The sequence below is a fragment of the Ixodes scapularis genome, unplaced genomic scaffold, assembly GCF_016920785.2.
Source record: "Ixodes scapularis isolate PalLabHiFi unplaced genomic scaffold, ASM1692078v2 PGA_scaffold11__112_contigs__length_91849675, whole genome shotgun sequence".
Taxonomy (NCBI): Eukaryota; Metazoa; Arthropoda; class Arachnida; order Ixodida; family Ixodidae; genus Ixodes; species Ixodes scapularis.
The window spans coordinates 54,744,471-54,768,012 of NW_024609837.1; positions in this window are offsets into that span (position 1 = coordinate 54,744,471).

Genomic DNA, 23,542 nt, shown 5'->3' on the forward strand with positions numbered 1-23,542 from the left:
TATGTAGGCTTTCTGAAATTTAATATGGTCTATGTCTGACAATGCTTACACAAACCCAGACTTTTTATTCCTGTAGGCTAAAAGAAGCACCTGGAAAATAACAGTTCTCTATTTTTTGTATTACGTTTTTACAAGCCTTGTACATTAGGGTTAATTGCATCAGTGCCGCTGGCACCAACGGACTTTCGAAAAGTTTGGATTGCACTTGTCTAGAAAGTATCTTGAGGTGAACCTGTTGCCAGCAAAAATTAGTCTGAGGCGAAGGCAGAAACTTATTTCATAGAATTGAAGTGCTCACTATGAGAAATAAATAGTATAACTCTAAGGTTTTTTCAACTAAAACTTGCAACAACAGCGCACACCAAAGGGCAAAGAACTACAGAAAGATGAGCTGCTCAGACGTCGAAAAAAAACTTAGAAAGCACCTTTCACAGAAGCTGATTGACTTTGCCCGTGTACACAATCAAAACAACCTTTCGAACACGGGATCCACTTCCAGCCACATCCCATAATTTTTTAGTTCCAAGTCAGAAAGCATGATCTTCAATGATTATGAAGCTGTGCGCAAGTATTTTTGTTATCCTTGTGCTTTATTTTCGTCTATGTAAAGTGTAACACGGTTGAAAACGTCATGCGCAAGAATCCCGTGCTAATCTCGTGGGTTGCGGTTTGGCCAAGCTTTATTTATAGAGTGGTCAATATTGTTGTACGTATGAAAATTGTAGCCAAACACAGTTCGGCAAAGACCATTAATTGTTACTGTTCATTTTTTTTCTTTCCGAAGCTATATTTTCTTACTCTGTCAAGGTTCTTGTCAGTTCAAACCAAGACTTGTAAAATGTTTCCTATCTGTTGAAAATACTCATTTTAATTTTAGATGTCACGCCAATTTATTCCCAACAGAGTTGCGCGGTGTTAAACATATTTGTTTTTAATATGAAACTTTCTTAATTTTTAAGCCAACCGAGTTGTGCCATGTACAATTGCTTTTTAATGTACTGCTTTAGTTGTCAGTTAGTTTTCGTCAATTTCTTGCCAAAAATGTTGTGCAGCATTAAATATTCGTCAAAATAAATATTAAATTAAACTATTATTTATGTCGAAGGAGTTGTGTAATGTCGAGATCGGTTCAAAATGCTTTAGTTTCTCATTTTAAACTTAAGGCCACTTGCATGCCAAGTGTGCATGACCATGCTTTAATAAAAATACCACTCAGCAACCGAAATTAGTTTCATGGACTATGTGTATTGAGTATGAAAAGCACTGTATTCACATTTTATGTCCAATTTTATGTTTCGAACAGTTACTGATTTGTTAACTTGGGAGCTCAAATAAGATATTCAAGACCAGTGACGTCTATTACCTTACTCTGAAATGGATACTGAATGTCCTTCAAAAATTTTACAATTGATAAATATTACTAACTAGTCAACTCCACCAAACCCTCACTTGCTTCAATAATGGAAACATGTTCACAACATTCTTTCCTTCATCATTCATTCCAAGCTTGTTTAGACTTCAGTAACTGGCAGGTTTTTAAATGTTCACACATTTTGATTGCCATCTTCCAAGATGAATATTGTCGATTTTTCAGGCAGATGAGACTATCCTCTATCTCGAGCGTGATATTCAAGCGATATTTTAGAGATCAGGAATCGACGCATTGGTCCTATCATTATGAATAGAGGCAGGCACGCAGCCAGGGGGAGGGGGGGAGGACCCATGGGGCCCGGCCCCCCCCCCCCCCCCAAATAATTTTCTATTTTGCTGGGACCTCCTTTCCCCCCTCCCCCTCATACAGCATTTTGTTATGGGCGCCCCCCCCCCCCCCCCCCCCCCGAAACAAACTCCTGGCTACGTGCCTGAATAGAGGTAAACGAGTGTGCTGCTGGTGTTCTATTTATTCTATTCATGAAACAATATGCAAAAAGCCTCTAATGGTTTATAGGAACCAAAAGTCCAATGGATTCCTATTGGTTCCTATGGACCAATAGGAACATGTTGGTTCCTAGATACCAATAGACGTCTATTGGTTCCTATAGACCAATGGACCTCTATCAGTTACGACCAGTAGGTCTCTATTGTTCCGATAGGATTCTACTGGACGCCATTTCTACTGAACAATGACCTGACACACCCAATACAGTTAGAAACCTCTATCCGAATTTTCGCTTGGGCAGTCAGTCAGTTTAATAAGGCAAGCTAAAACTGATGTGTGGTGGAAGCTTTTGCTGTATGTGCTCCGTGCTGCAATACGGTAGGAGGAAAGTCTTGGTAGATAGGAAAGATTGCATGTTTTCTCTTTACTGAAAAAGATACTGGTTGATGCTTCCATTTAATTCATGATATAGTTAAAGATGGAGAGTTTGTTGGCTGTGCCATATGGTTGTGCAGGTAAATACATCATTTATGTTTGTTGGATGTCAGTGGACGTTAAATGTCACCAGGCTAGCAGGGGTACTGCACTGGCTAAATTTCTCACCTACAGCTGAGATGTCAGACGCCCACTGAGGCTGACTAACTTCTGGCTGCCTAAACACACACACAACCAGACTTGGAAGTAATTCGTTGCAGGTAACGGGATTACTAGTAATTAATTACTTTTCACGTACTTTAGTAATTGATCCTTTTTTATGTATTTTGTAATGTAATCTTATCACTTTTTCAGTAACGAATTACCGAAATTACTAGTTACAATTTCTCCGTTCCATGAAAGGGAGAAATAGAGTGGAAGAAAAGCGATGCTACGCTTTTAGCATGGTAACAATAGACGATGGTGAGGTGCTGGTGAGGGAAATGAAAGGAATTCAAGGAAAACACGAGAGCCCAGCCACAGCCCGTTTCTGGAATCGTTCCTGCGGTCAGCCAGGCTGGGACGATTCGACTGTCTACAGAAAGACAACAGGCTTAGACTTCTTGGAAAACGAACGGACTGCTTTGAGCATACAAAAGAACACAAACTAATGGACCATAAAACCGTCGCGGAGAATTCGTGTAAAGTTAGACCGTGGACACAGTGACCGGGGTGCATATGTCCGCACCCTTCCTCCCCTCTACCCCCCCCCCCCCCCCATTTGCCCTCCTTCTTCCTCCCCTCTCCTCCGCACCTTGTACCCCCAAAACAGCTTTTTTTTTTTTTTTTTTGTTACACGGAGCTGTCTTTTGCTTGTCGATGTTTCTGCCTACACACGCCCACCCCGCAAACTCAAAGAAAGCTTTAATGAAACCTCGACACTGCTCATCCTTGACAGCGCAGTGAAAGCTAGAACTGGCTGGACCAACCAGCTATGTGGCTTCTGTAACTTGACGTCGCACTAGCGGATGCGTGAGGCAGAAACGTGAGGGGTGCGATAGGAGCAGTTCATTGGAACAGAAAAAAAAAATGTAGCATCAAACCTGCTGTCAGTTTAAACAGTAACTTTCGACAGCAGGCAATGAGCTGGCCGGGGAGCACAGCCAAAACGGCTTAGGATTTCGAAGCTGAACCCGTATTCTTAGAAACGAGAATGCTGGGGTTCGTCAGCAGATTGCGCCTCCGGGAACTTAGACCGAAATTTTAGGGGAAAAAAATGCAGCTCGAGTTTTCTGAAAATAAACAGTGACTGACTTGGACACTGGCAGCTTTCACGCGCTTGTAAACGCGTGAAAGACGTGGAAGCGTTCTGTTCACTGAAAATTGTGAGGTTTTTAATAATTTCTGATTGGCAAAAATCAGTTCAGCTGAAAGATTGTGCATTCATATTTCGCGTGACATTTTGGTTTTGACAAGTTTGGTGATCAAGAAAGAAGATCAAGTGGGTCATCAGGTCGGATAACAACCTTCATCAAGCAGGATTCTTGAAAATGTACCCACACGCAGGTACCGCAACTTGGTCTCACAGACAGTCAGTTTTAGTAGGAGTCAAAGTTGCTGTTGTTCCTACGGTGGTGTGGGAGGCAGGTTCCGCTCTGATTGGTCTGGAGCGTGGTGGCACGAACGTCGCCGAGTGACGGGTTGACTCACAGCTTGTAGAGAACTATGTGCGTTTATTTACACTAATTACAAGTCCCAACTTGGGAGACCATCCTGCCTCGTCTAAAGTGTCGACCCCCGTCCCCAATTTCTCTCAATCAAATCCAAAGTCCGAATCTCTCAAAATCCTCTCCGCACTCTTTTTGTAGGCCCGGAGGGGCCTCCTTTAACCTCAGGAACCGACCAATCTCTTCAAGTTCCACCACTCACACGTGGTACATTGTTCTCCAATGGTCGGCGAGCTGTCAGCCTGGCGCTCCAACCGCCAAACCCAAATTCCTTGTAGAGTCGTTCTCTGCATGTTTGCCAGTCTGACTGGCGCCAACCGCTAAATTATTGCACCGGGCAAGAAGCGACAATTTTACGCTAAGCGGCAAAACCCTCTATATACAGGCACATTCGGTTAAAAGCCACAAGCATCTTCAAGCGCGGGCTCTTTCGGTCCCGGTCCGAGCAGACTCCCGAAACCCGAGACGTTTTTTAACGACCGCGGGGGAACCGGTCCCGCATTGCGGCCGCTATGGCCCCGCCGACACAAACATAAAAAGCTAAAAAAAAAAAAATGCCGACGCAACTTTGGAAAGATAAACTTTCCTAACAAAAGAAAACACCTTAATTAATAAGCATGATTTCTATATACTTAACCGTAGGTAAACCAGCCCCTATTTACGCAACATGCAGCAAACATAGAAAAACCACGTCTTCAGGGGAATCGTGTATTAAATCGCGCCGATGCCAAACTTGGATATTCAAATGGTGTGCGTGCCTCCACCCCCCAAGTGCATTCGTCGCTTGTTCATTTAGTTCTGTGCTCTGTCCCGGTGGACAGCGCAAGACTCGTTTATCTCGAACACCTGTTTATGTTCTTTAAAACTTTATAGAATCGTTCTCCTAAAATTGTTAACCTAAAATATTGGTTAGATAGTACTGAGTCTGTTTATTTTTATTTTAATTTTGATTGGGCCCAAAATGTTCCCCCTCAAACACGCAGCAAATAGTGTATACCTTTTTCGTGTATAAAGCTTTGGAGTGACGCAAAAGTAATCGAGTAGAGTAACGAAGTAATTAGTCGATTACTTTTTACGGGGAGAAATTTGTAACCGTAATTTATTACCTTTTAGGCCAAGTAATTGTAATTGTAATTAATTACCTTTTTGAAGTAACGGGCGCAAGTCTGCACACAACACAATTATTTTAGGGCTACAAAGTGATGTGAGTGGCGAACTGTGTACAGCTTCCATAACATTCCACATGAGAAATTTAGAGCAACTAAATTCTGGGGAAGGGAATCCAGCCACGAAGAGGAAGGGCAAACCAACTGGGAGCGAGCAGCTATAGCGGCCAGGGTTGAACAGCGGAGTCGGGCGTGTCCCGCGCAAGTCGACCCCAACGATCATCCAGATGACAGTTTCAGCGACAACCGGACAAACTCTGCAATGACCCGAGGCACTTGCGGGAATTCTCGGCTGCGATCCGGGAGACCTGAAGACAAGAAGCTGGAATAAATAATTCATCGGCAACCAGTAGGAGCAACTCTTGGCAGTGACTCGAAGGAACTCGGCCAACTATCTTCACTTCTTGCAGGCGCCCGAGGCATGGCCATTTTAAGATCGGTCGGTGACCGCGAGAGGTTGAATCCAGGTGCCACTGTTGGAGCACCTGGATTTGACGACCAAGCAGGTGAACAGCTTATTCACCGGAGCTCCGGGACGGTGACAAGACCAGTGATGACAAGCGGAACATCGAGTCCACACAAACTGAGTAGGACTCAAGTTCATTTGCATATTTGTATATATTTTTACCGTTTTCTAAATATACTTTCTTTAATCTTACAACGGTCCAGCCGAATCCTTTTCCACTTGATGGGGTGACGAAAGGGTCACCGTTCGTGTGGAGAGAATGCTTCATGCCTGTGGTACGTTGAAATATTCAGACCAGGTTACGTTGTTTCAGGAGGTATGCAGCCAACGCGCATTATTCCAGAAAGAAACAAAACATGTTTTCTGGTGCTTTACAAGCGCTGCAACAGCTTTGATTAGTATCCCTGTGACTATCTTGCATATAACAGTGTTTAGGTCCTTCGCAAGCGATCCTGTGCGACTCCGCGGTACTCCTGACAGTATAACATTCGGCGTTGCAGTCTCCCGCGGTGCGGAACCCTTCCGATATGTCTCGGAGTTCATCCAAGTTGGAAGCTATTCAGGGCAGTTTCTCAAATGTGTGCTACTCACGGTAGCACACATCTAGTTTGGCTAACATTGTGCTTTTCGAACGCGACATTTAACGTTATGAGTGCAAACGACAGTCTATCGTCTTCTGCTGGCTTGGCGGACAAACATGTCCGCCAGGCCAGCAGATTGCCTCGATCGAACTGACACTGCATGGCATTCTTGAGTATGGTGTGTTTCATTGCGTGGAGATGCTCGGGATTATAAAAAAACAAAAAAACAACCGCATCTCCACGTGGTGAATGATGTTGATTGGGGCGAAGCTCTGGTGGTGCTTGTCTGCGTAGACGCTGAGCCGCAGCATGCCGAGCCTTTCGTTCGTTTTCATCCATGTCACGCTGCGGTCAAATGCTCAAATGCGTATATAAACACGTTCCATACCACACATTCTCTTTCTGACATAAATGAAAACGAACGAAAGGCTCGGCATGCTGCGGCTCACCGTCTACGCAGACAAGCACCCACCAGAGCTTCGTCCCAATCAACATTATTCACCACGTGGAGATGCGGTTGTTGTTTTTTTCCCCTACACGAGCACGGGACCACGTGCTCACGTGCTCGTGAGCACGAGCACCTGACGCTAGACATCAGACGTACATACGGACATGGCTAGCCCCTAATGAGCTTCGCCCCTAATAACATGAAAAAATCAGAAGCCTTTGGAAGTGTGCGAGATCAGAACGAAAATTCGCACACAGCGGCGTAAACACGTTCGCGTCGTCTGGGTAATCCATGTAATCCCATCTTTGGGTGTTATTTAATGCCAGCGCAACGACTTTTGTTCCCAATTAAAAGCATTGCTAACTATTTGGCCAGTATTGCACACCGCGTAAGGGCCTATTACAGCGACTTTGCAATTACAACAACCGAAAAAGAAAAAAAAAAGGTGTGGCAGCCGCTAAAGGAACAAGAGAAGCGGGCCGAACTTGAGAATCAAATGGAGGAGTTCCGGCAGGGGGAAGCGTGGAAGGCAGGGCTAGAAGAGAAGAAAAGGGAGTGGAGAATGGGAAGAGCGACGAAGGACAACGATGGCAGAATTGCAGGGTATTCTCAGAGTAGAGGTCTAGAAGAGGGTCGACCTAGAAGCACAGTGTGAAGAGATGAAAAGGGAGTCGACAGCGAGGGTAGTGCCAGAGAGGTGCAAAGGGCTAGAGAGCAGGGAGCGAGCAGTTGTGACTCGAAGGAGATTTCTATGACCTATAGTGAAGCAGCGCAAAAAAGGAAGGAAGCAGCTGGATTGATAGAGCCAAACATAGTACCGGTGGTAAATGGAGGGGGTAGCAGCGTAGTGCCAGGAGAGGGAGGGCAGCCGGCGGCAGTTAGGGGAGTCTAGTAGTGGGAGACTCCAACGTGACAAGAATCGTAGAGGGAGTGCTAGGGAAGATGAAAGACGACAAAAGGGTGCGAGTAGAGGCCCATCCAGAAAAGTACATGTACAGATACCATTGCCAAAGCGGAGGAGGTATTGTGGGAAAACATGGAGGGGGAAACCTAATGTTGATCCACGCAGGACTCAACGACGTCTTGAACAGGAGGAGCCAGAACCTGGGAAAACAGATAGAGGCTGGATGGGGAAAGTGAGAAAGTTCAGTGAGAGGGTGTAGGTGGAAATATGCAGTACCCCACGTGCCCGGGGAAAGTCTCTTGACATCGAGAGGCGGGTCACTGAGGCTAACCGAGTAATTAAGGGGATGAGCTGACTTCTTGAGTATGGCGTAAAAGAGAAAAACTGGGAGGTTTATGTGACTGGCTCCTGCCCTTTTACACGGGGTGGAATCCACAGCAGTACAGACACAGGTAGGAGAGTGGGAGAAAGGCTGGTTCGGGATGTTGCAGCTATTTTGGGGCCCCACATAGCCCGGAGGTCAGTGGCGTAGGCAAGGGGGGGGGGGGGGAGTTCGGGGGTCGAACCCCCCCCCCCCCCCCCCGCCCCCCCGAAATGATGCTGATTGTCATTGACTCGCACAGAAAGTGGCTCGAAGTCATCCAAATGAAGACGGCCAGTTCCCTTACGACTATCGAAGTCTTGCGCACCATTTTTGGACGGTTCGGGTGGCCAACTACCGTTGTGTCAGACAACGGACCGCAATTTACGAGTGACGAATTTCGCAGGTTCGTGGAGCGGAACAACATCATCCACCTGACAACGGCGCCCTACCACCACCCAGTCGGACGGGCTGGCCGAGCGGGCTGGCCGAGCGGGCTGTTCGTACTATCAAACAAGGGCTGGTAAAAAAACTGCGTGGGATCCCTTCAGACTCGTCTTGCCCGGTTTCTCCATCGGTATCGTCGAACTCCTCTAGGATGTGGAAAAACACCGGCCATGCTGTTACTCGGATACGAAATCCGCTCTTGCCTCGACAACGTTGTACCTCGGCCCAGGACGGCGAAGGAGGTGCCACGACGAACTTTTCAGAAAGGGCAGTCGGTGTGGAGCCGTAATTACGGAAAGGGGAACATATGGGAACCAGCTACAATAGAAGCGACCATGGGCGCTAGAATGGTTCGTGTGCGCGGCTCGCAGGAGGGCCAACAACGAAGACACCGTGACAAATTGAAAAACCGAATTGTCCCCACGGAGCATGCGACTACAGTGGAAGCCCTATATCCCGGTCGTAGAGGGATCAACGGCCCCTACTGGTGACCCCCGCGAAGACGAGCTATTCATAGAGCCTTGAAGGACCCTCGTGGATGACATCCCCGTCACCATGATCACTCAGCTAACGAGCCCGCTGAGGCGTTCTACTAGAAGACGGAAGCCACTAGAGTGCCTTTATGTGCGCTTCGCATAGAGTGATGCCAACTGCCTGTTTCCCTTTCCAACACCATCTTCCACCGCCATTTTGTTTCTCTCATTGTTTCCCCGTGCGCCGGAAAGTGGCCTTTGTGTCCATCGGTAATCCCATCCGAGGGGGAAAATGCTAATCCTCCCTCCGTGGGTTCCACAACGCTGCTCCGAACTTCTGAGATAAGGTGCTTGTTTCCGGGAGGGTTATAAGCCCCACGGATTATCGCCGAGAATCAAAATGGCTGCTGGTTTGTCGGCTAGTGGTATTACAAAGGGTGGCATCACCCTAGCAAAGCGCACATGAAGGCTCCCTAGAAGCCACCGGATGCTGAACCGAAATCTGGATTCCCCAAAACACGCGGCAAAAGCGTGCAACGGTATGCTACAAACACTAAAACATCACTCATACAGCGATATCTCGAACGGATGACCGTATTTTTCAAAAAAAAAAGAGGCGCATTTGGCAGGAATGTTGACGTCATGTTTCTCCGAGAAGGAGAGGGAACGGCCTCGCGTCTTCTCCGCCTCACGGCCTTGAGGGAGCGAAGCGAAGAGAGGAGAAAACTAGGTATCTTGACGGTCACGCGCCTCGTCGGCCTGGTTCAATCTCGATTTCTTTTTCCAAAAAATACGGCCGTCCATTCGAGATATCGCCTTACTAGTAGTGTTGTAGGGATTGTAGCGTCCCGCCTACATCTCCAGCATTGTTTTTTTGAAATCCAAATTTCGGTTCACCATAGGGGTACTCCGGCGATTTTTTGAGCTACCATACCTAACTCTTTTTTTCGGACGCCCGGCCTTTACCCTTTCCGGTATGCTATTTAGTATCGCGAAATTCAATATAGTTACTGCAAAATCGGCAAATGAAAATGATGCAAAAACCAACATTCAAATATACCCGCGCTTTTCAGTGCCATGACGTCAGTGGAAGGCAAGCTTGCCAGTCGAGCGAGCAGTCTAAAAATAGATTATGCCAATCATTTGTTTCGTGCTGGAGCGTGGGTCCTGGAGCGAGCTTCCAAAGCATTCATTTGACACCATGAAACTGCTTCGAATCAGTTGGGAACATATTCTACAGTCCAAAGAGTGAACCCCGGCACTTCCACTGACGTCACTTTTTCGTTGTTGCCAGTAGAGACTTTCAGTTTGAAAAACACGGTGAGGATTAAAATTGTAAATTCAATAACTTCGTGAAAAAAAATTATTTTGACCTAATATTTGGGATACTATTTTGGCGATGTTGTTTGGCGAGTTTAGCAAAATTTCAAGCAAATCGGGGACCATGAGGAAATCGCCGGAGTACCCCTTTAAAGGGATACTTCAACGAAATTTGAAATATTCCTGTCGTGTTCAAAAATAGGTTGAATATGATCCAGAATATCCGTAAATGACAATCGCAGGTTTGTATTTTGATCCTGGTGGCTGTATTTTTCGTTATAAACGGCCCACTCTGGCAAGCGCTCGGAGAAGGTCCAGCTTAGAGCACGTGACATCTAACGCAATCGTGGCGTAGGTCGTCTCAAGACGAGCAAAGCTACGGCGAGGCTGACGTCGAGAGGATGGCCTAGTCGTTCCAGCCACCGAAGCGGCTGCTTTTGTACAAATTTTGAGTGACGGGTTAATCTTCTATAATCTTCTAGGGGGACAATAGCGACTTCTGCGACACACAAAAAGGAATTTTCGGGAAAAGGGGAGTTCCTCCTTCCCCCCTTCTCTCGTCGTGGCCGGAGACGAGACAACCTCCGTCACTAGCTGTCAAGGTTCCTAGACGAGCATTACAAACGAGGCGTTAGCGACATCCACCAGGTGCTCTTTGCTAATCGTTTAATTCGTTTTAAAATTCCTTTTCGAGACTTTTTTAACAAGATATTGGTATGTTCCATGTGATACTGCTCTTTTGAACACATATAGACCAAAAAATGAGCGCCGAAATTTCGTTGTAGTATCCCTTTAAAGGGCAACTCCGCTTCATTTTTGGTTTTGAAAAAAAACAATGCAGTCTTCTTCAGTATCGCCTAGGAAGACCACACGTGAAATCTTACGACGCAGTTCTGTCTAAATGTTTCTTAAACGGTCCGGCAAACTTTGCAACTCGCCAAGTTGCCTAAATCGGCTGACTTGAGCGGGCGAATTCAGGCGCAACCAACAGCGCAGTCAAGGCTACGGCATGGGCGGAGCCAACATTGAGCTAAACGCCATCTACAAGGCCCCCTTTTGCTTGTTTTCACTTCTCCGGGCGAGCGTAGCGCATGACGTCAGCTACGTTGCCTCTCGGCCCTCAGCAGTGTCCACGTGATTGGCGTAACGCGCCTGCGCAGCGCGTTTCTTGGGAGCCGTCCGGCCGCCCGCCGTTACCGCCGTCGTCGTCTCACCGATTGTGATTATTGCCTCTCGGAGTTTCGTCCACACTACGGACACCACGTGCGCAGACTTATGCCGCAGTTGTGCAGACGTCGTCGAATGCCGTAGACACCAAAACGTGGCGAAGAGTGCGGTGCAGACGACACTCGCGCCTGCCACCACGCCCGCCCCAGTCCCGCCCCAGTCCCGCCCGTCGTTGGGCCGAGGATCACGTGACATCTCGTACCACGTGATGGCCATGTACTTGGCGACCCGAGGCCAATGTTGCCGGGCGGAGCCAAAGTTTCGGTTTCGATTTCCGCTCGTGTTTAAAATCAGATTTAAAAATATATATCCCATTTTTCGCGAAGCAAACGACGTAGTGTGTTTTACTAGGGCTTTTTAATTCGAAATCAATCATTATCCCGAAATCTTCAGAATTGAGCGGAGTTGTCCTTTAACAGACAGTGACGCTGCTATTACCTTTACTTAATCTACTTGCACTCCTTTTTGTTGTTTTGCTCTTTCTTTCGCTCACTAACACACTAGCTGATAAAAAGAAGCAGAGCCCTTGAATAAACGTTCAGTCTGCGTTGTACGAGTCACTAAGAGGGGGAGGGCGGAGAGGAGGCTCCAGCAAAATGGAAAATTTCGCCCCCCCCCCCCCCCTTCCCCCTGGCTACGTGCCTGGTGGTGTGTGATATCATTTCTCCGAGTGACGAAACGACGAGTTCGGACTGACTTCTCATCTCCCCGAGGATACGCGCTTTGCTTGTACTTTCTGTATTGTATATATTCTGTAAATATGTATGTCTGTTATGTTTTTTCACATGTGGTAGCGGGCTGGCAGGCGCTCTGCGTAAGGGTTTTTCACCTATCTGCCTAGCCCCGCGCACCGCCACATGTGCCATTCCAGTATGTGCAAATAAAATTATTATTATTATTATTATTGGACCAGACTGTAAGATAAAGCGGCCTAGCAAAAATAAGTCTCTCTTTCCTTAGGCACCTTCTTCCGTAGCACGAACATAGACGTAGACTACGGAGGGGCATCGGGGCTCGTGCCCCTCCTAATGAAATCCGGGATCCTTACCGAGACGCTGCTTACGTATCATGTAACGAGCTTCTAGTAGTGGCATGTAAACAAAATAACGCGCACAGCGACGGCCACAAGGCGACATACATACGCTGTAAAATGTACCCCCTAAAATAAACTACTGATAATTGCCGGTGTAAAAAAAAATTTCGCAGAAATGCAACCGGAGGGGAGGCGAACGCAGAGGCGGAGGTCTAGGCAAGGACAAGACTGGAAAAGAGAGAAAGAAAGCTGCAGAGAGCAGTTATGGCTGAAAGGTAGTGCAACACGTGCAACAGGTCTGAACACTCCTCTATGGTTTCCTTACCGGAAAACAGGAAATGACTCGAGGGAGGAAAATTTAGAACACTTTACATGTACTTCGAGGGACCCTGTTAAAAAATCTAATTTTTATGAGAAATTTTTGTGTCTAATAAACACATATGAATCATACAAGATATATAAGATCGTATACGAACTAGAACTAGATATATCAGAACATATAAAAGCATATAAACCGGAGTGGTGTCTATTTTTCTCCCAGTCTGCCCAGTCTGCAGTTAAATGCGAATTTATAAACATGCTGTCGTTTTTTATCTTTCAAGGACTCTTTAAGTAGCGTTCTCCATTCAGTGAATTTGTGTTAAACAATGCATGTGGCCAATGCACTGATCGAAAATTTGCGACGCGCAGCTCTGCAAACTTATGATGATGATGATGATGATGATTTTATGGCTGTTCCCTTTGAAGCGGGTGGTTTGAATAGAAATCAGACCTAGCCAAATAAAAACGGAGAGAAACAAAAATTGCACTACTGTTGCATTCTTCGCCACCAGTCCTCCAGCCTCCTTTTAGTCCTCTCGACTGCGTCGCTCCAGCTGGGCTGCAGTGCCACTGCAGCGCGATTTAAGTCCGCACTGGGCCAGCACACAGCATCCCTGCCAATGTCCCCAACTCGGAAGCCGAGGGCTTCTGCCAGAAATTGTTCGTGCGATTGTGCCTCGTCTAGATGCAGCCCGTTGTCTGGAGTCTGGCCCCAATCTACCGGGTGTCTTGGTACGAGACTTGGGCAGGAGAGCACAATATGCTTGATAGTCTCCTCGGTTTCGCCACATGCCCGGCATGATGTTGATTGTACCTGTTGGTCAAAACGCTGCCTGTACACTAGCGTTCTTAGCCCTCCCGCACGTGCTTCAAAAAGCAGGCGGCTGCCCAGGCTATTATCATACAGGGTTGTCTCTGTCGATATTTCATTTTTCCAGCGGTTGTACACTTGCAGGGTTGACTTTGAGCGGGCCGCCTCCGACCACTGCACAGCCTCTTCCTCGCGCACTCTCTTCCGCACCTCCAGTTCCCACTTTTGCTCTGTAGTGGCAGCCACGGGCACAGTAAAGAAGCCATATTTCTTTTCCAGCTGGTACAGTCGCTTTCTCCACTTTGTCTGTATCCCTGTCAAGTGTATGTACACAAATAGTCGTTTGGCCCACCGTCCTCGATCCATGAGTCGCAGACGCCCATCGTAGCCGATCTTGCTAGCTGCTTCTCTGGCTTCAAACGATGACCATCCAAGATCTCCTTGGACCGCTTCGTTCGCCACCATGCCATGGCAGCCTAGGGCCTGCCTCCCAACTTCGCGCTGCCGGCGCTCCAGAATGTCCCTCACGTCTCCAGGAATGCACACCACTGCATTAGCAAACGTTAGGCCAGGGACCATGGCTGCTTTCCAGAGCTCCCTTGTAACCAGAAATCGATTGCAGCTCCATAGGTTACGCTTGCGAAGGACACTGGTGTTTCGCACGGCCGTCTTTCTGAGGTGGAGATGGTGTTCCGCTAGGTATTCTGGCTTATTTGTGAGTAGAATACCCAGGTACTTATAGGTGCCTTGCAGGGGGATTCGTTCGCCCTTCAGCACGCAGTGACCAAGACGCGGCTCTTCAGGTCCGGCTAGTTGCACGACTGCCGACTTTTTGCTGTTGAAGCGAAGGCAGCGCGCATCCGCCTCTTCTACACAAATGACTAAAAGCTGCTGTAGTGACTCTACACTTTCCGCTGTAAGTACGATGTCATCTGCATAGGTGAGACCTGGTAGCGTCCAGTTCACTGGCTCTCCTTTTTCTAAATGGGTGAAAGAGAATCCTACCCCCGACTGGAGCAAGCGCCTCTCTAGCCCCGACACATAGAGTATATATAAGAGAGGAGAAAGCGGACAGCCTTGTCGTAGACCTCTTGTTACAGTCACTTGCTCCGATTTGGCACCATTCAACTCTGTTGTCACCGCGTTGCCCGAATACAGGCATCGGACGAGGGCCAACCACTGCCGTGGCATGTCTAACTGTTCTAGGTGCTGGAGCAATAACTCGTGGGGTACACTGTCGTAAGCTTTCGCAATGTCAAGGAAGCAGCACAGGAGTTTTCTTCCTTCCTTGCGGGCGACCTCAATACACTGGGTGATCGTAAAAATGTTGTCCTCCAGTCGGCGACCCCGACGGAAGCCTCCCTGCAGCTCCGTTAACACCCCATTCCCCTCTGCCCATGCTGCCATGTAATCTTTCACTATATGTGCGAAAGCTCTGTAGATGGTGGAAGTCACTGTAAGTGGCCGATAGTCCTGAAGATGTTGTCGGTTGCCTCCCTTCTTAGGGACCAAGACAACCCGACCAAGCCTCCAGTCTTGGGGCACGGGTTCTGAGCCACGTACTCCACTTAACAGCTGAGTTACAGCGCCATCTAGTGGGATAGCGCAAAACTAGTTAGGCCGCCTCGGGCGTAAGCGCTCCCCGTTAGACGCGCTTCGAGCGCTTCGAGTGAAGTGGTCGTTTGCATAGAGTTGGTCGTGCACCCAACGTGGCGTCATCTGACGGTGCAAACGCCCAACTTGACGCGCAACCGAGCAACTGCGCAAGCGCGCAAATCCGCGTCTGCGTGCGTAGTGGTGGAGTCTACTGGCTCTCGCCGGAGCAGCCGACGCGACCGTAACCTGTAACGGTGTGCGGTGTTTTCGGTTTGGGGTTTGGGCATGGTCGGCTCGCCCAAGACGTCGCCCGCGTGGCGCGGCCCCTAAGACGGCTTCGTCCCGAGCTCGGGACCGGGCCCGACCATTGGTGACAGCAATGACTGAGCAGCCCTGAAGACGCCCGGCAAGATGCTCCCGAGGGCCGCAGTGAGGTAGAGCCCTCGCCATGGCTACTCCGTCGTCGCATCAGTCCTTCGCCTTGGAAGAATTACCCACGGTCGCCTTCCGATCGAAACACTCGCAGGTAAGCGGAGACACAAACCCGCCGCCGCACATGACCGGAGTGCAGTGACCGTGTGGCGGGAGGGGGCAAAGGCCCAGCTGCATTTTGGACCACTGCCCGTACTCCACCTAAGCCTTTTTCTTCTCCGGGATTTCTTTTGCGGAGGCAATGTTTATGCTTGCCGCCGTTTTCTTTCTTTCTTAGCTTTCCGGGAAGGCTACCCTTTTTTGGCACTGGGTCGGCGTTTGATGCGTCGGACAGGCCTCGCGAACTACGGGGGAAAAAAAAAAAAAAAAAAAATGCAACGACAACGACGGTGCAATTTGCGCTAATGTGCGCGACTCCCAACGCCGCGACGAAAGAATGCTTTGAATCGATAGAGAGTAATAATTAAAAAGCCCGCTGTGGGGGAGTGAGTCGCTCGTCCTGGACGGTACGACTTCGTGCAATCCGAGTGGAGGACGTCGAGACGAATTGTTTCCGCATGAATGCGTGCTCTGAGTAACGTACTGTTTTGACCAGACATGTGTGACTAGGTTACTTCTACCTAGTTACTTCTTCGGTAACGAGTAACGTATTTTGTTACTTTTTTAGAAAATAACTTTTGATGAATAACGTGTACAACATCGTTTAAACAGCCTCGTTTTAATTCCAACCCGAGTATGCGCGTATATTACGAGAAAGGCGAATGGATAACTCGGGAAAACAACTGAAAATTATGACAGTAGAGCCACGTTCATCGCCGAGCACGTCGGTCGAACTCTACAGCTGGGAATGCCTTTCACCCAGCGAACACAATACGGTTCGTTGGTTGAACATTCTAGAATCACGTACAGACCGAATGTAAACCCGGAGATGGCCAACACGGGAAGGCACATAACCCATGGCCAACTTCAAACTTTAGAAGCAGAGGGAACAAAGGAGAGAGGGGAATGCCAGATTCATTAGCTCTTCCTGAAGCACAACACTTTAGAGCGCGTCAGTGAGACGACTCCTTCGAGCGCGTCACTAGAATGCCTCTTCAGTGCCGCCGGGGGTATATTCTCAAGGAAGCGGTGAAACATAACTGATGAAAACTTCGAGAGGCAGCTGCTGCTTAAGTGCAACGACTACTGAACAGAAAACAATAAACCACGAAACAAAAGCAGTTGTGTATTTGGTCGTCAAAGTAATGAGAAAAATAACTTGTTACTTTGGAGTTAAAGAATTGCATTCTTTTTGAGAATCGGTAACGAGTAGTAATGTAGTTACTTTATTTAGCGAGTACCAAGTAACGGCATGTAGTTACTCTTTTTTAGCCAACATGTACATGTCTGGTTTTGACTGTGTTTGTCGTTACACCAGGGGATCGCTAGCGGTTTTAAAACCTTCTGCACTGATTGTCTGTTCCCAGTATAGTTTCTATTTTCATGCCACGTTTGAGATGAATGGGTGGAACTTGGCCGTCCGCAGGACTTTTCTTAAAGGGGAGGGGGTAGGGGAAGTGTAGGAAGTAGCAAAGGGATTAGGTTTTTAGACTTCCACTTTACGTCCACTCTATTGCTTTGCTGTGTCACCTTGATGTTGAAAACTGAAGTTCATCTGCAGAGAAAAATTAATTGCTTTAGGTAATACTTTCAACTATCAAAGTTGCCAAAGATGCTTAGGCATGTCACTGCAACCTGGGAAAGTACTTAGTGTCATTGTAAGTTGCCACTTTGGAGCATGGAATGAGCCGTTTCTCTCTGACCTCCCCAGTCTCGATGAGTGGATCGAAATTTGCGGCAATAGGTTGCTTTATAAAGACGCTTCTCGTATTCGCGACTCCAACTTACTATAGGTGGCACCACTTGTTTTTCAAAATGGTGGTTATAGTGAGGGTCGGATTTGTTAGTATGTACGCTTCTTTTGTGTGGGGATGTGGAGTCAAACCCGGGGCCTACAACTGAAGAAATGTTTCAGACAATCATTGACGGCCAAATCGCGATTAAAAGTGAAATATCTGAGCTAAGGGCTCGACACGATCGTAATGACAAAAAAATTGAAGACCTAACGTCTAAATGCACGGGAATCGAGAGAACTCTGAGCGATCTACAAATAAAGACTATGCAGATTGATTCCCTAAAGCAAACTGTAACTGCTCTTGAGCAAATTATATTGAAACAAAATGCAAAAATTACTGATCTGGAAGACAGAAGTCGCCGTTCAAACCTTGTAATCCATGGCATCCCCGAAACTCCCAATGAAACCGACGACCAATTAAAAAGAACAGTACTCGTTGAACTTTTTCAAGATAAACTGGGCGTTGCGTGTTTGTCCGTGGCGCGTGCTCACAGGCTTGGTAAACATGGCTCCAAAAGACCGATTATTTTATACTTTCAGGATTACAATGAAAAAACGGAAATCCTTCGTAATGCTAAAAAACTTAAAGGCTCGAAAGTGTTTATAAACAATGATTACTCGCAGGCTACACTCATGAAAAGAAAAATGCTGTGGGAGAGTGCCAGAAACAATAAAGATAAAGGCGCCCGTGTTTATCTATTTAATGATAAGCTTCACGTGAATGACGATGTATTTGTATGGGACGAAAACAAAAATACACGCGCAAGTATTTCAACCCAGATGAAAACCACCCGTTCTGACTGACTTGTACCTAATGGTAAACAGTTTCGACTTTTGAACTTAAATGCACAAAGTGTCGTCAACAAATCACACGCACTTGAATCTATCCTTCTTACGCATGACCCGCATGTTTGTGTTATAACCGAAACCTGGCTTACTGATTACATTAGTGACGGAGAGGTATTTCCGGATCAGTACAATGTATTTCGCAGGGATCGTGATGGAAGGGGTGGCGGACTGGCTGTTTTACTTAAACCAGGCATTGAAGCGGTCCTGGAAACCCAAATAGAAAATCATGAAAGCTTGTTTCTACGCCTTAACTGTTGGGGCAACACTGTTATCCTTGGAACTGTTTGTCGACCCCCCTCTGCTACTCCTGACTACCTGTGCAGGTTATTTGACCACTTGTTTAAATTTAGCAGCCATAAAATAATCCTGGCTGGTGACTTTAATACCCCGTCCGTTGACTGGCCGAATATGTGTGGTTCTTCTTCTGCAACTGAAATTATTTTTGATATGATGTTCGCCTTTGATCTGACGCAGTTAGTTCAGGATCCAACCAGAGTACATGGTACAAGTCACTCAATTCTTGATCTTGTTTTCGTAAACAATTCGCTTAGTGATTGCACCATATCTGTTGAACAGGGTATATCCGATCACTATTTGGTCCTCTTGACTTGTTTACTTGAGCGCTTTTCACCTACAAAAAGAGTTATATATTCACCTTTCAAAGACTACTCGCGAGCTGACGATACTAGCATACTCGATTATCTTGACATAAATCTTGATAATTTCACTGATACAAATGTTGATACCCTTTGGCTAAAATTTAAGAACTTATGTGAATACTGCCTTGACAAATTTGTACCTACAAAATACAAGCGTATTAATCGTAATAATCCGTGGATTAACAGAAAAATCATACATCTCAAACGCAGGATAAAACGAGCGAAGAAATCAAGGCCAGTTAACTGTGATGTCACCAATCAGCAGAGCGATCTTCGTAGCCTAATTGCAGTGGCTAGAAACAACTACTTCTCCGGTACGCTTCTAAACTATCTTACACATGACCCCCAAAAGTTTTGGCGCTACTTGACTGAAACAAATAAGCCTGTTGAGCAAATCGTGGTGAATGACACTGTCTCAACTGATCCTGGTGTTATAGCGTGCCATTTCAATGAGTATTTTCAGTCGGTTTTTTCCGATATCCGTAACCATGATTATGTGATTTCCACCACATCAAACTATCACTCTGAGTTCATAACTTATTACGGCATAGTTTCTTTGCTGTTGTCACTGAAAACGAAAACAAGTGCTGGACCCGATAAGATTCCAAACACGTTTTTACGATGGTACGCTGAGTCCCTAGCCCATTATCTTCTCATTATTTTTCGTGCATCATACTCAAACAGCTCGCTGCCAGATGATTGGCGAACTGCCATAGTGGTACCTGTGCACAAAAAAGGGGATCGCCTAGCAGTTGAGAACTACCGTCCAATTTCCTTGACTACTTCTTCGTGTAAATTAATAGAGCATATCATCTGCAGCCAAATCAATCAACTGCTGGACAGTCGTAATTTTCTAACAGAATTTCAACATGGCTTTCGCAAAGGCTTGTCAACTACGACCCAACTCGTCACTACCATCCATGAGTTTGCGCAAATCCTCGATAGGGGAGGTCAAATCTATGTGCTTTTCCTGGACTTCAGCAAAGCTTTCGATAAGGTGCCTCATGGACAACTGCTTTTTAAACTTGAACAGCTTGGTCTTCCACATGGTTTTGTTAACTGGATTGCTGCATACTTGTCACATCGCACACAGTCTGCTTCCATCGGAGGTTGCATCTCTCCAGTTCTGCCTGTAACGTCAGGGGTCCCCCAAGGGAGCGTTTTAGGTCCTCTTTTGTTCTTGGTGTACATAAATGATATTGTTTCAATCATTGACGCAGGTGTCCATATACGTCTTTTTGCCGACGATTGCATTATTTTTAAAGAAATAACTTCGAGCTCGGATCAGTTATTGCTAGATCATAGTTTGCATTCCGTTGTATCATGGTGCGATACGTGGAAAATGAAGCTTAACTCTGCTAAATCAACACTTATACGTATTACAAAAAAGAAGCAACCCTTTGAATACATTTATAATATCGCGGACACCCCGGTTACTGTGGAGCGAGAATGTAAATATCTTGGTTTAATTATATCGGACACACTTTCTTGGTCTCCTCATATAAAACATATCTGTACTTCGGCATCCAGGAAGTTGGGTTTCATTAAAAGAAAGTTGAACGACGCTCCGATTCAGGTTAAGCTACATGCGTATTATTCATTAGTCAGATCCAAGTTGGAGTATGCAAATATCGTTTGGGATCCATTCACTCAGAAAGATATCCGGAAGTTGGAGATGGTGCAACGTCGAGCGGTTCGGTTTATTTACGGAAAGTATAGAAGGCTGGATTCACCATCTCAACTTATGCAGGCTAACGGAATACAGACTCTTCAGGCCAGAAGGAAACTAGCGCGGTTGAAATTCTTGTTTCATCTTCAGCAAGGACAGACTAGCATAGACCCATTACAATATATTTCCCCTTTAGCGTCAAGAGCTACGCGGCACAGACATCAGTTTTCACTAACACCCATTTTTGCGCGTACTAATATGTTTTAAGTTTAGCTTTTTCCCTCGCACTATTAGCGACTGGAACGGTTTACCTCTCGAACTATTTATCGACACCAACTTTGTAGAAGGTCTCGAGCGTCTTGATAACTAACATGTTTTGCTTTGTACATTGCTGCACCTTCATCTTTTTCGCATGGACATTAGGATTGTATAAACCTTCATACTACATCTGGATAGGTCATTTTGTATTAGTGCATGATGGAATTACATACTGCTTGATGCTTGCTTTCCCCCCTCCCCTTTTTTTTTAAAATAATATATCCTGTATATTTGCTAGTTAGTTGTAAACCTTTTAATGTCGTGTTATTTGCTTTCGTTTTATGCGTGAATGTATATGTTGTATCCCACACCTACTTGGGCCTTCGATGGCTTGTAATATCCTCTAAATAAAAAAAAAAAAAAAAAAAAAATGTCCTGCTGCTGAGCCTGTCTAGTGTGCTGGCTTAACTGAGCGACTGCCCACTGTCCACAAAACGTATAAATTAATAAACGCTGTTCTCACTACCACAACCCAAAGACGGAATCCTAATCAGACAGCTGAAGTGTGTATGTTTTTCAAAGCAATGCGTGACGCATAGGACTTTATAGTCCATTCAGTGTTTGACTGTTTGTCTATCTTGATAAGAATGTCAGAGTTTTTCGTAAGCTAAAAATAAAACAAAATGATACCTTTCTGGAAAGACTATTATGGTTAAATGGCATATTTTTGTGATCGTAGCGTTAATTGGAGGCATACATTGTTGTGAATTGTATTAATAATAATAATATTAAAATCCAGATATTTTAATACATAATTTTTAAGCTCTAATCTAATATGTTGCTTTTGATCTAATTTCAAACGTGCAAACAAGTATGACAATCAAAGGTGTGCTAATTATCACTGGTGCCAACTGCAGCATTTTTAATTATCAAGTTTTAACAAAGTAGCCTAAAATCAATGAAAACATTCTAGCTAATGTGAGAAATCCATGTAAAATTACATTATTTGTGGATAAAGCATATTTTGCTATCAAAGTTGCGACTTTTGACAATTGGCAAAACTTCCAAAGTCGCCACCAATATCCTTCCAGACCAAATGCCCCCAAATAAAAAAAAAATAAAATAAATAAATAAGTAAAAATAAAACTTTTTTTTTAGGTTACAGATTTTTTATAACATTTAGTTTCTTTCATTTTTATGTGCCATCGTTTTGCCAATCTCAGCCTTTCCAGTTGGAAGGAACATCTGCCTGCTTGCACGTCTGCTCACTGCAGCAAATTTCGTTAGCGTTGGAAGTCAGTGAAACAGTAGTGAGATTTAGCATTGTGTATACGAGTGAACACAAGCGCTGTGTATTTGCGTTAGCTTTGCGTGTTTCACATTGTGCTTGCGCAGAGCCCAAAATTGCAGTCTCGGCTTGGCGCTTGGCGATTACGCGCACGCACAACGTGGCGCACGCAACTCTAGTGCAAACGCACAGCACTTGCATTTGCTTCTTTGCGCAATGCTAAAACTCTCCACTAAGATACAATCCCATAGTGGCTGCAGCACTATGTTGGGACGGTGGAGAGTGTTGTTTTAAGTTCGGAAATGACATTTCTTGAGCCATGATCACGAGCAGTTTCGCTGTGGTTACTGAGCAAGAGAGTCGGGGGACCCTCACTAGAGCGCTTCCCATCTCCGCCGTGGGAGGGTGAGCAACGAGCTGGAGTAGTGAATAGTGATACTTTGCGAGGCATGAAGTTGATTGCGTTATCCACATCCGCGAAGCAAGCACACATCTTCTCACCGTCACCATATGTGATGTCAGCGCTTGGTGGCATTGAGAAATACTAAAATATGCACAAAGAACAATATAATTGATACCTGTGGAGATAAGCCAGATCCATGAGTTGATAGCGTAACATTTTTAAAGACGCTCATATTGGCAAAGAATGCTTCCACTATAATGATGCATTAGTGCAATCTCTGCATGCCCTCTTCAGAGCAACATTTCTTTAGCTTGGAAGATTTGGGAGGACCATGGGTGGGGATTGCCATGGCACAGATACCGTTTAGTGAATTCCTTTGTGAAGTCTGGGCTGCTTGTATCTCTTTGTGTCCTGCTGGCAGGGAGGGAAGGCAAGGGCACTACTTTCCTAGGATCTAGTGACTCTTCACAACTCCAATGTTCTATAGATGGTTGGGCGGTAGTTCCAACATGGCGGAAGAGATGGAGGTAGATTTTCCGCGCGCCTACTCGCTGACGCTGGCCGGTGTGCTTACATTAATTTATTTGACAGAAACGGCCAGGACAGGATCATATCACAGGTGATGGAGATGTTGATATACGTTCGAAAACACTGCATTTAGTTTTTTTTATAAGTTGCAGAAACTTCACGGAACTTGTGAGGCTTTGCGGAAGGCAAACGTGTTTTGGGCGACGGTCACATTGTGTGGGACAAAATATTTTTGTGGTTCTAATGTGGTGTTTGCGCTGTGCCTGGCCATCAGTGATCTAAAAAGTGTGCAGGGTGACCGTCAAGCTCCGGTAGAGCAGCGTTCACAGCTCACTGCACACAGTCAAGGTTTTAGTGCATTGCAAGGCGTGATCAACCTGAGCCATTG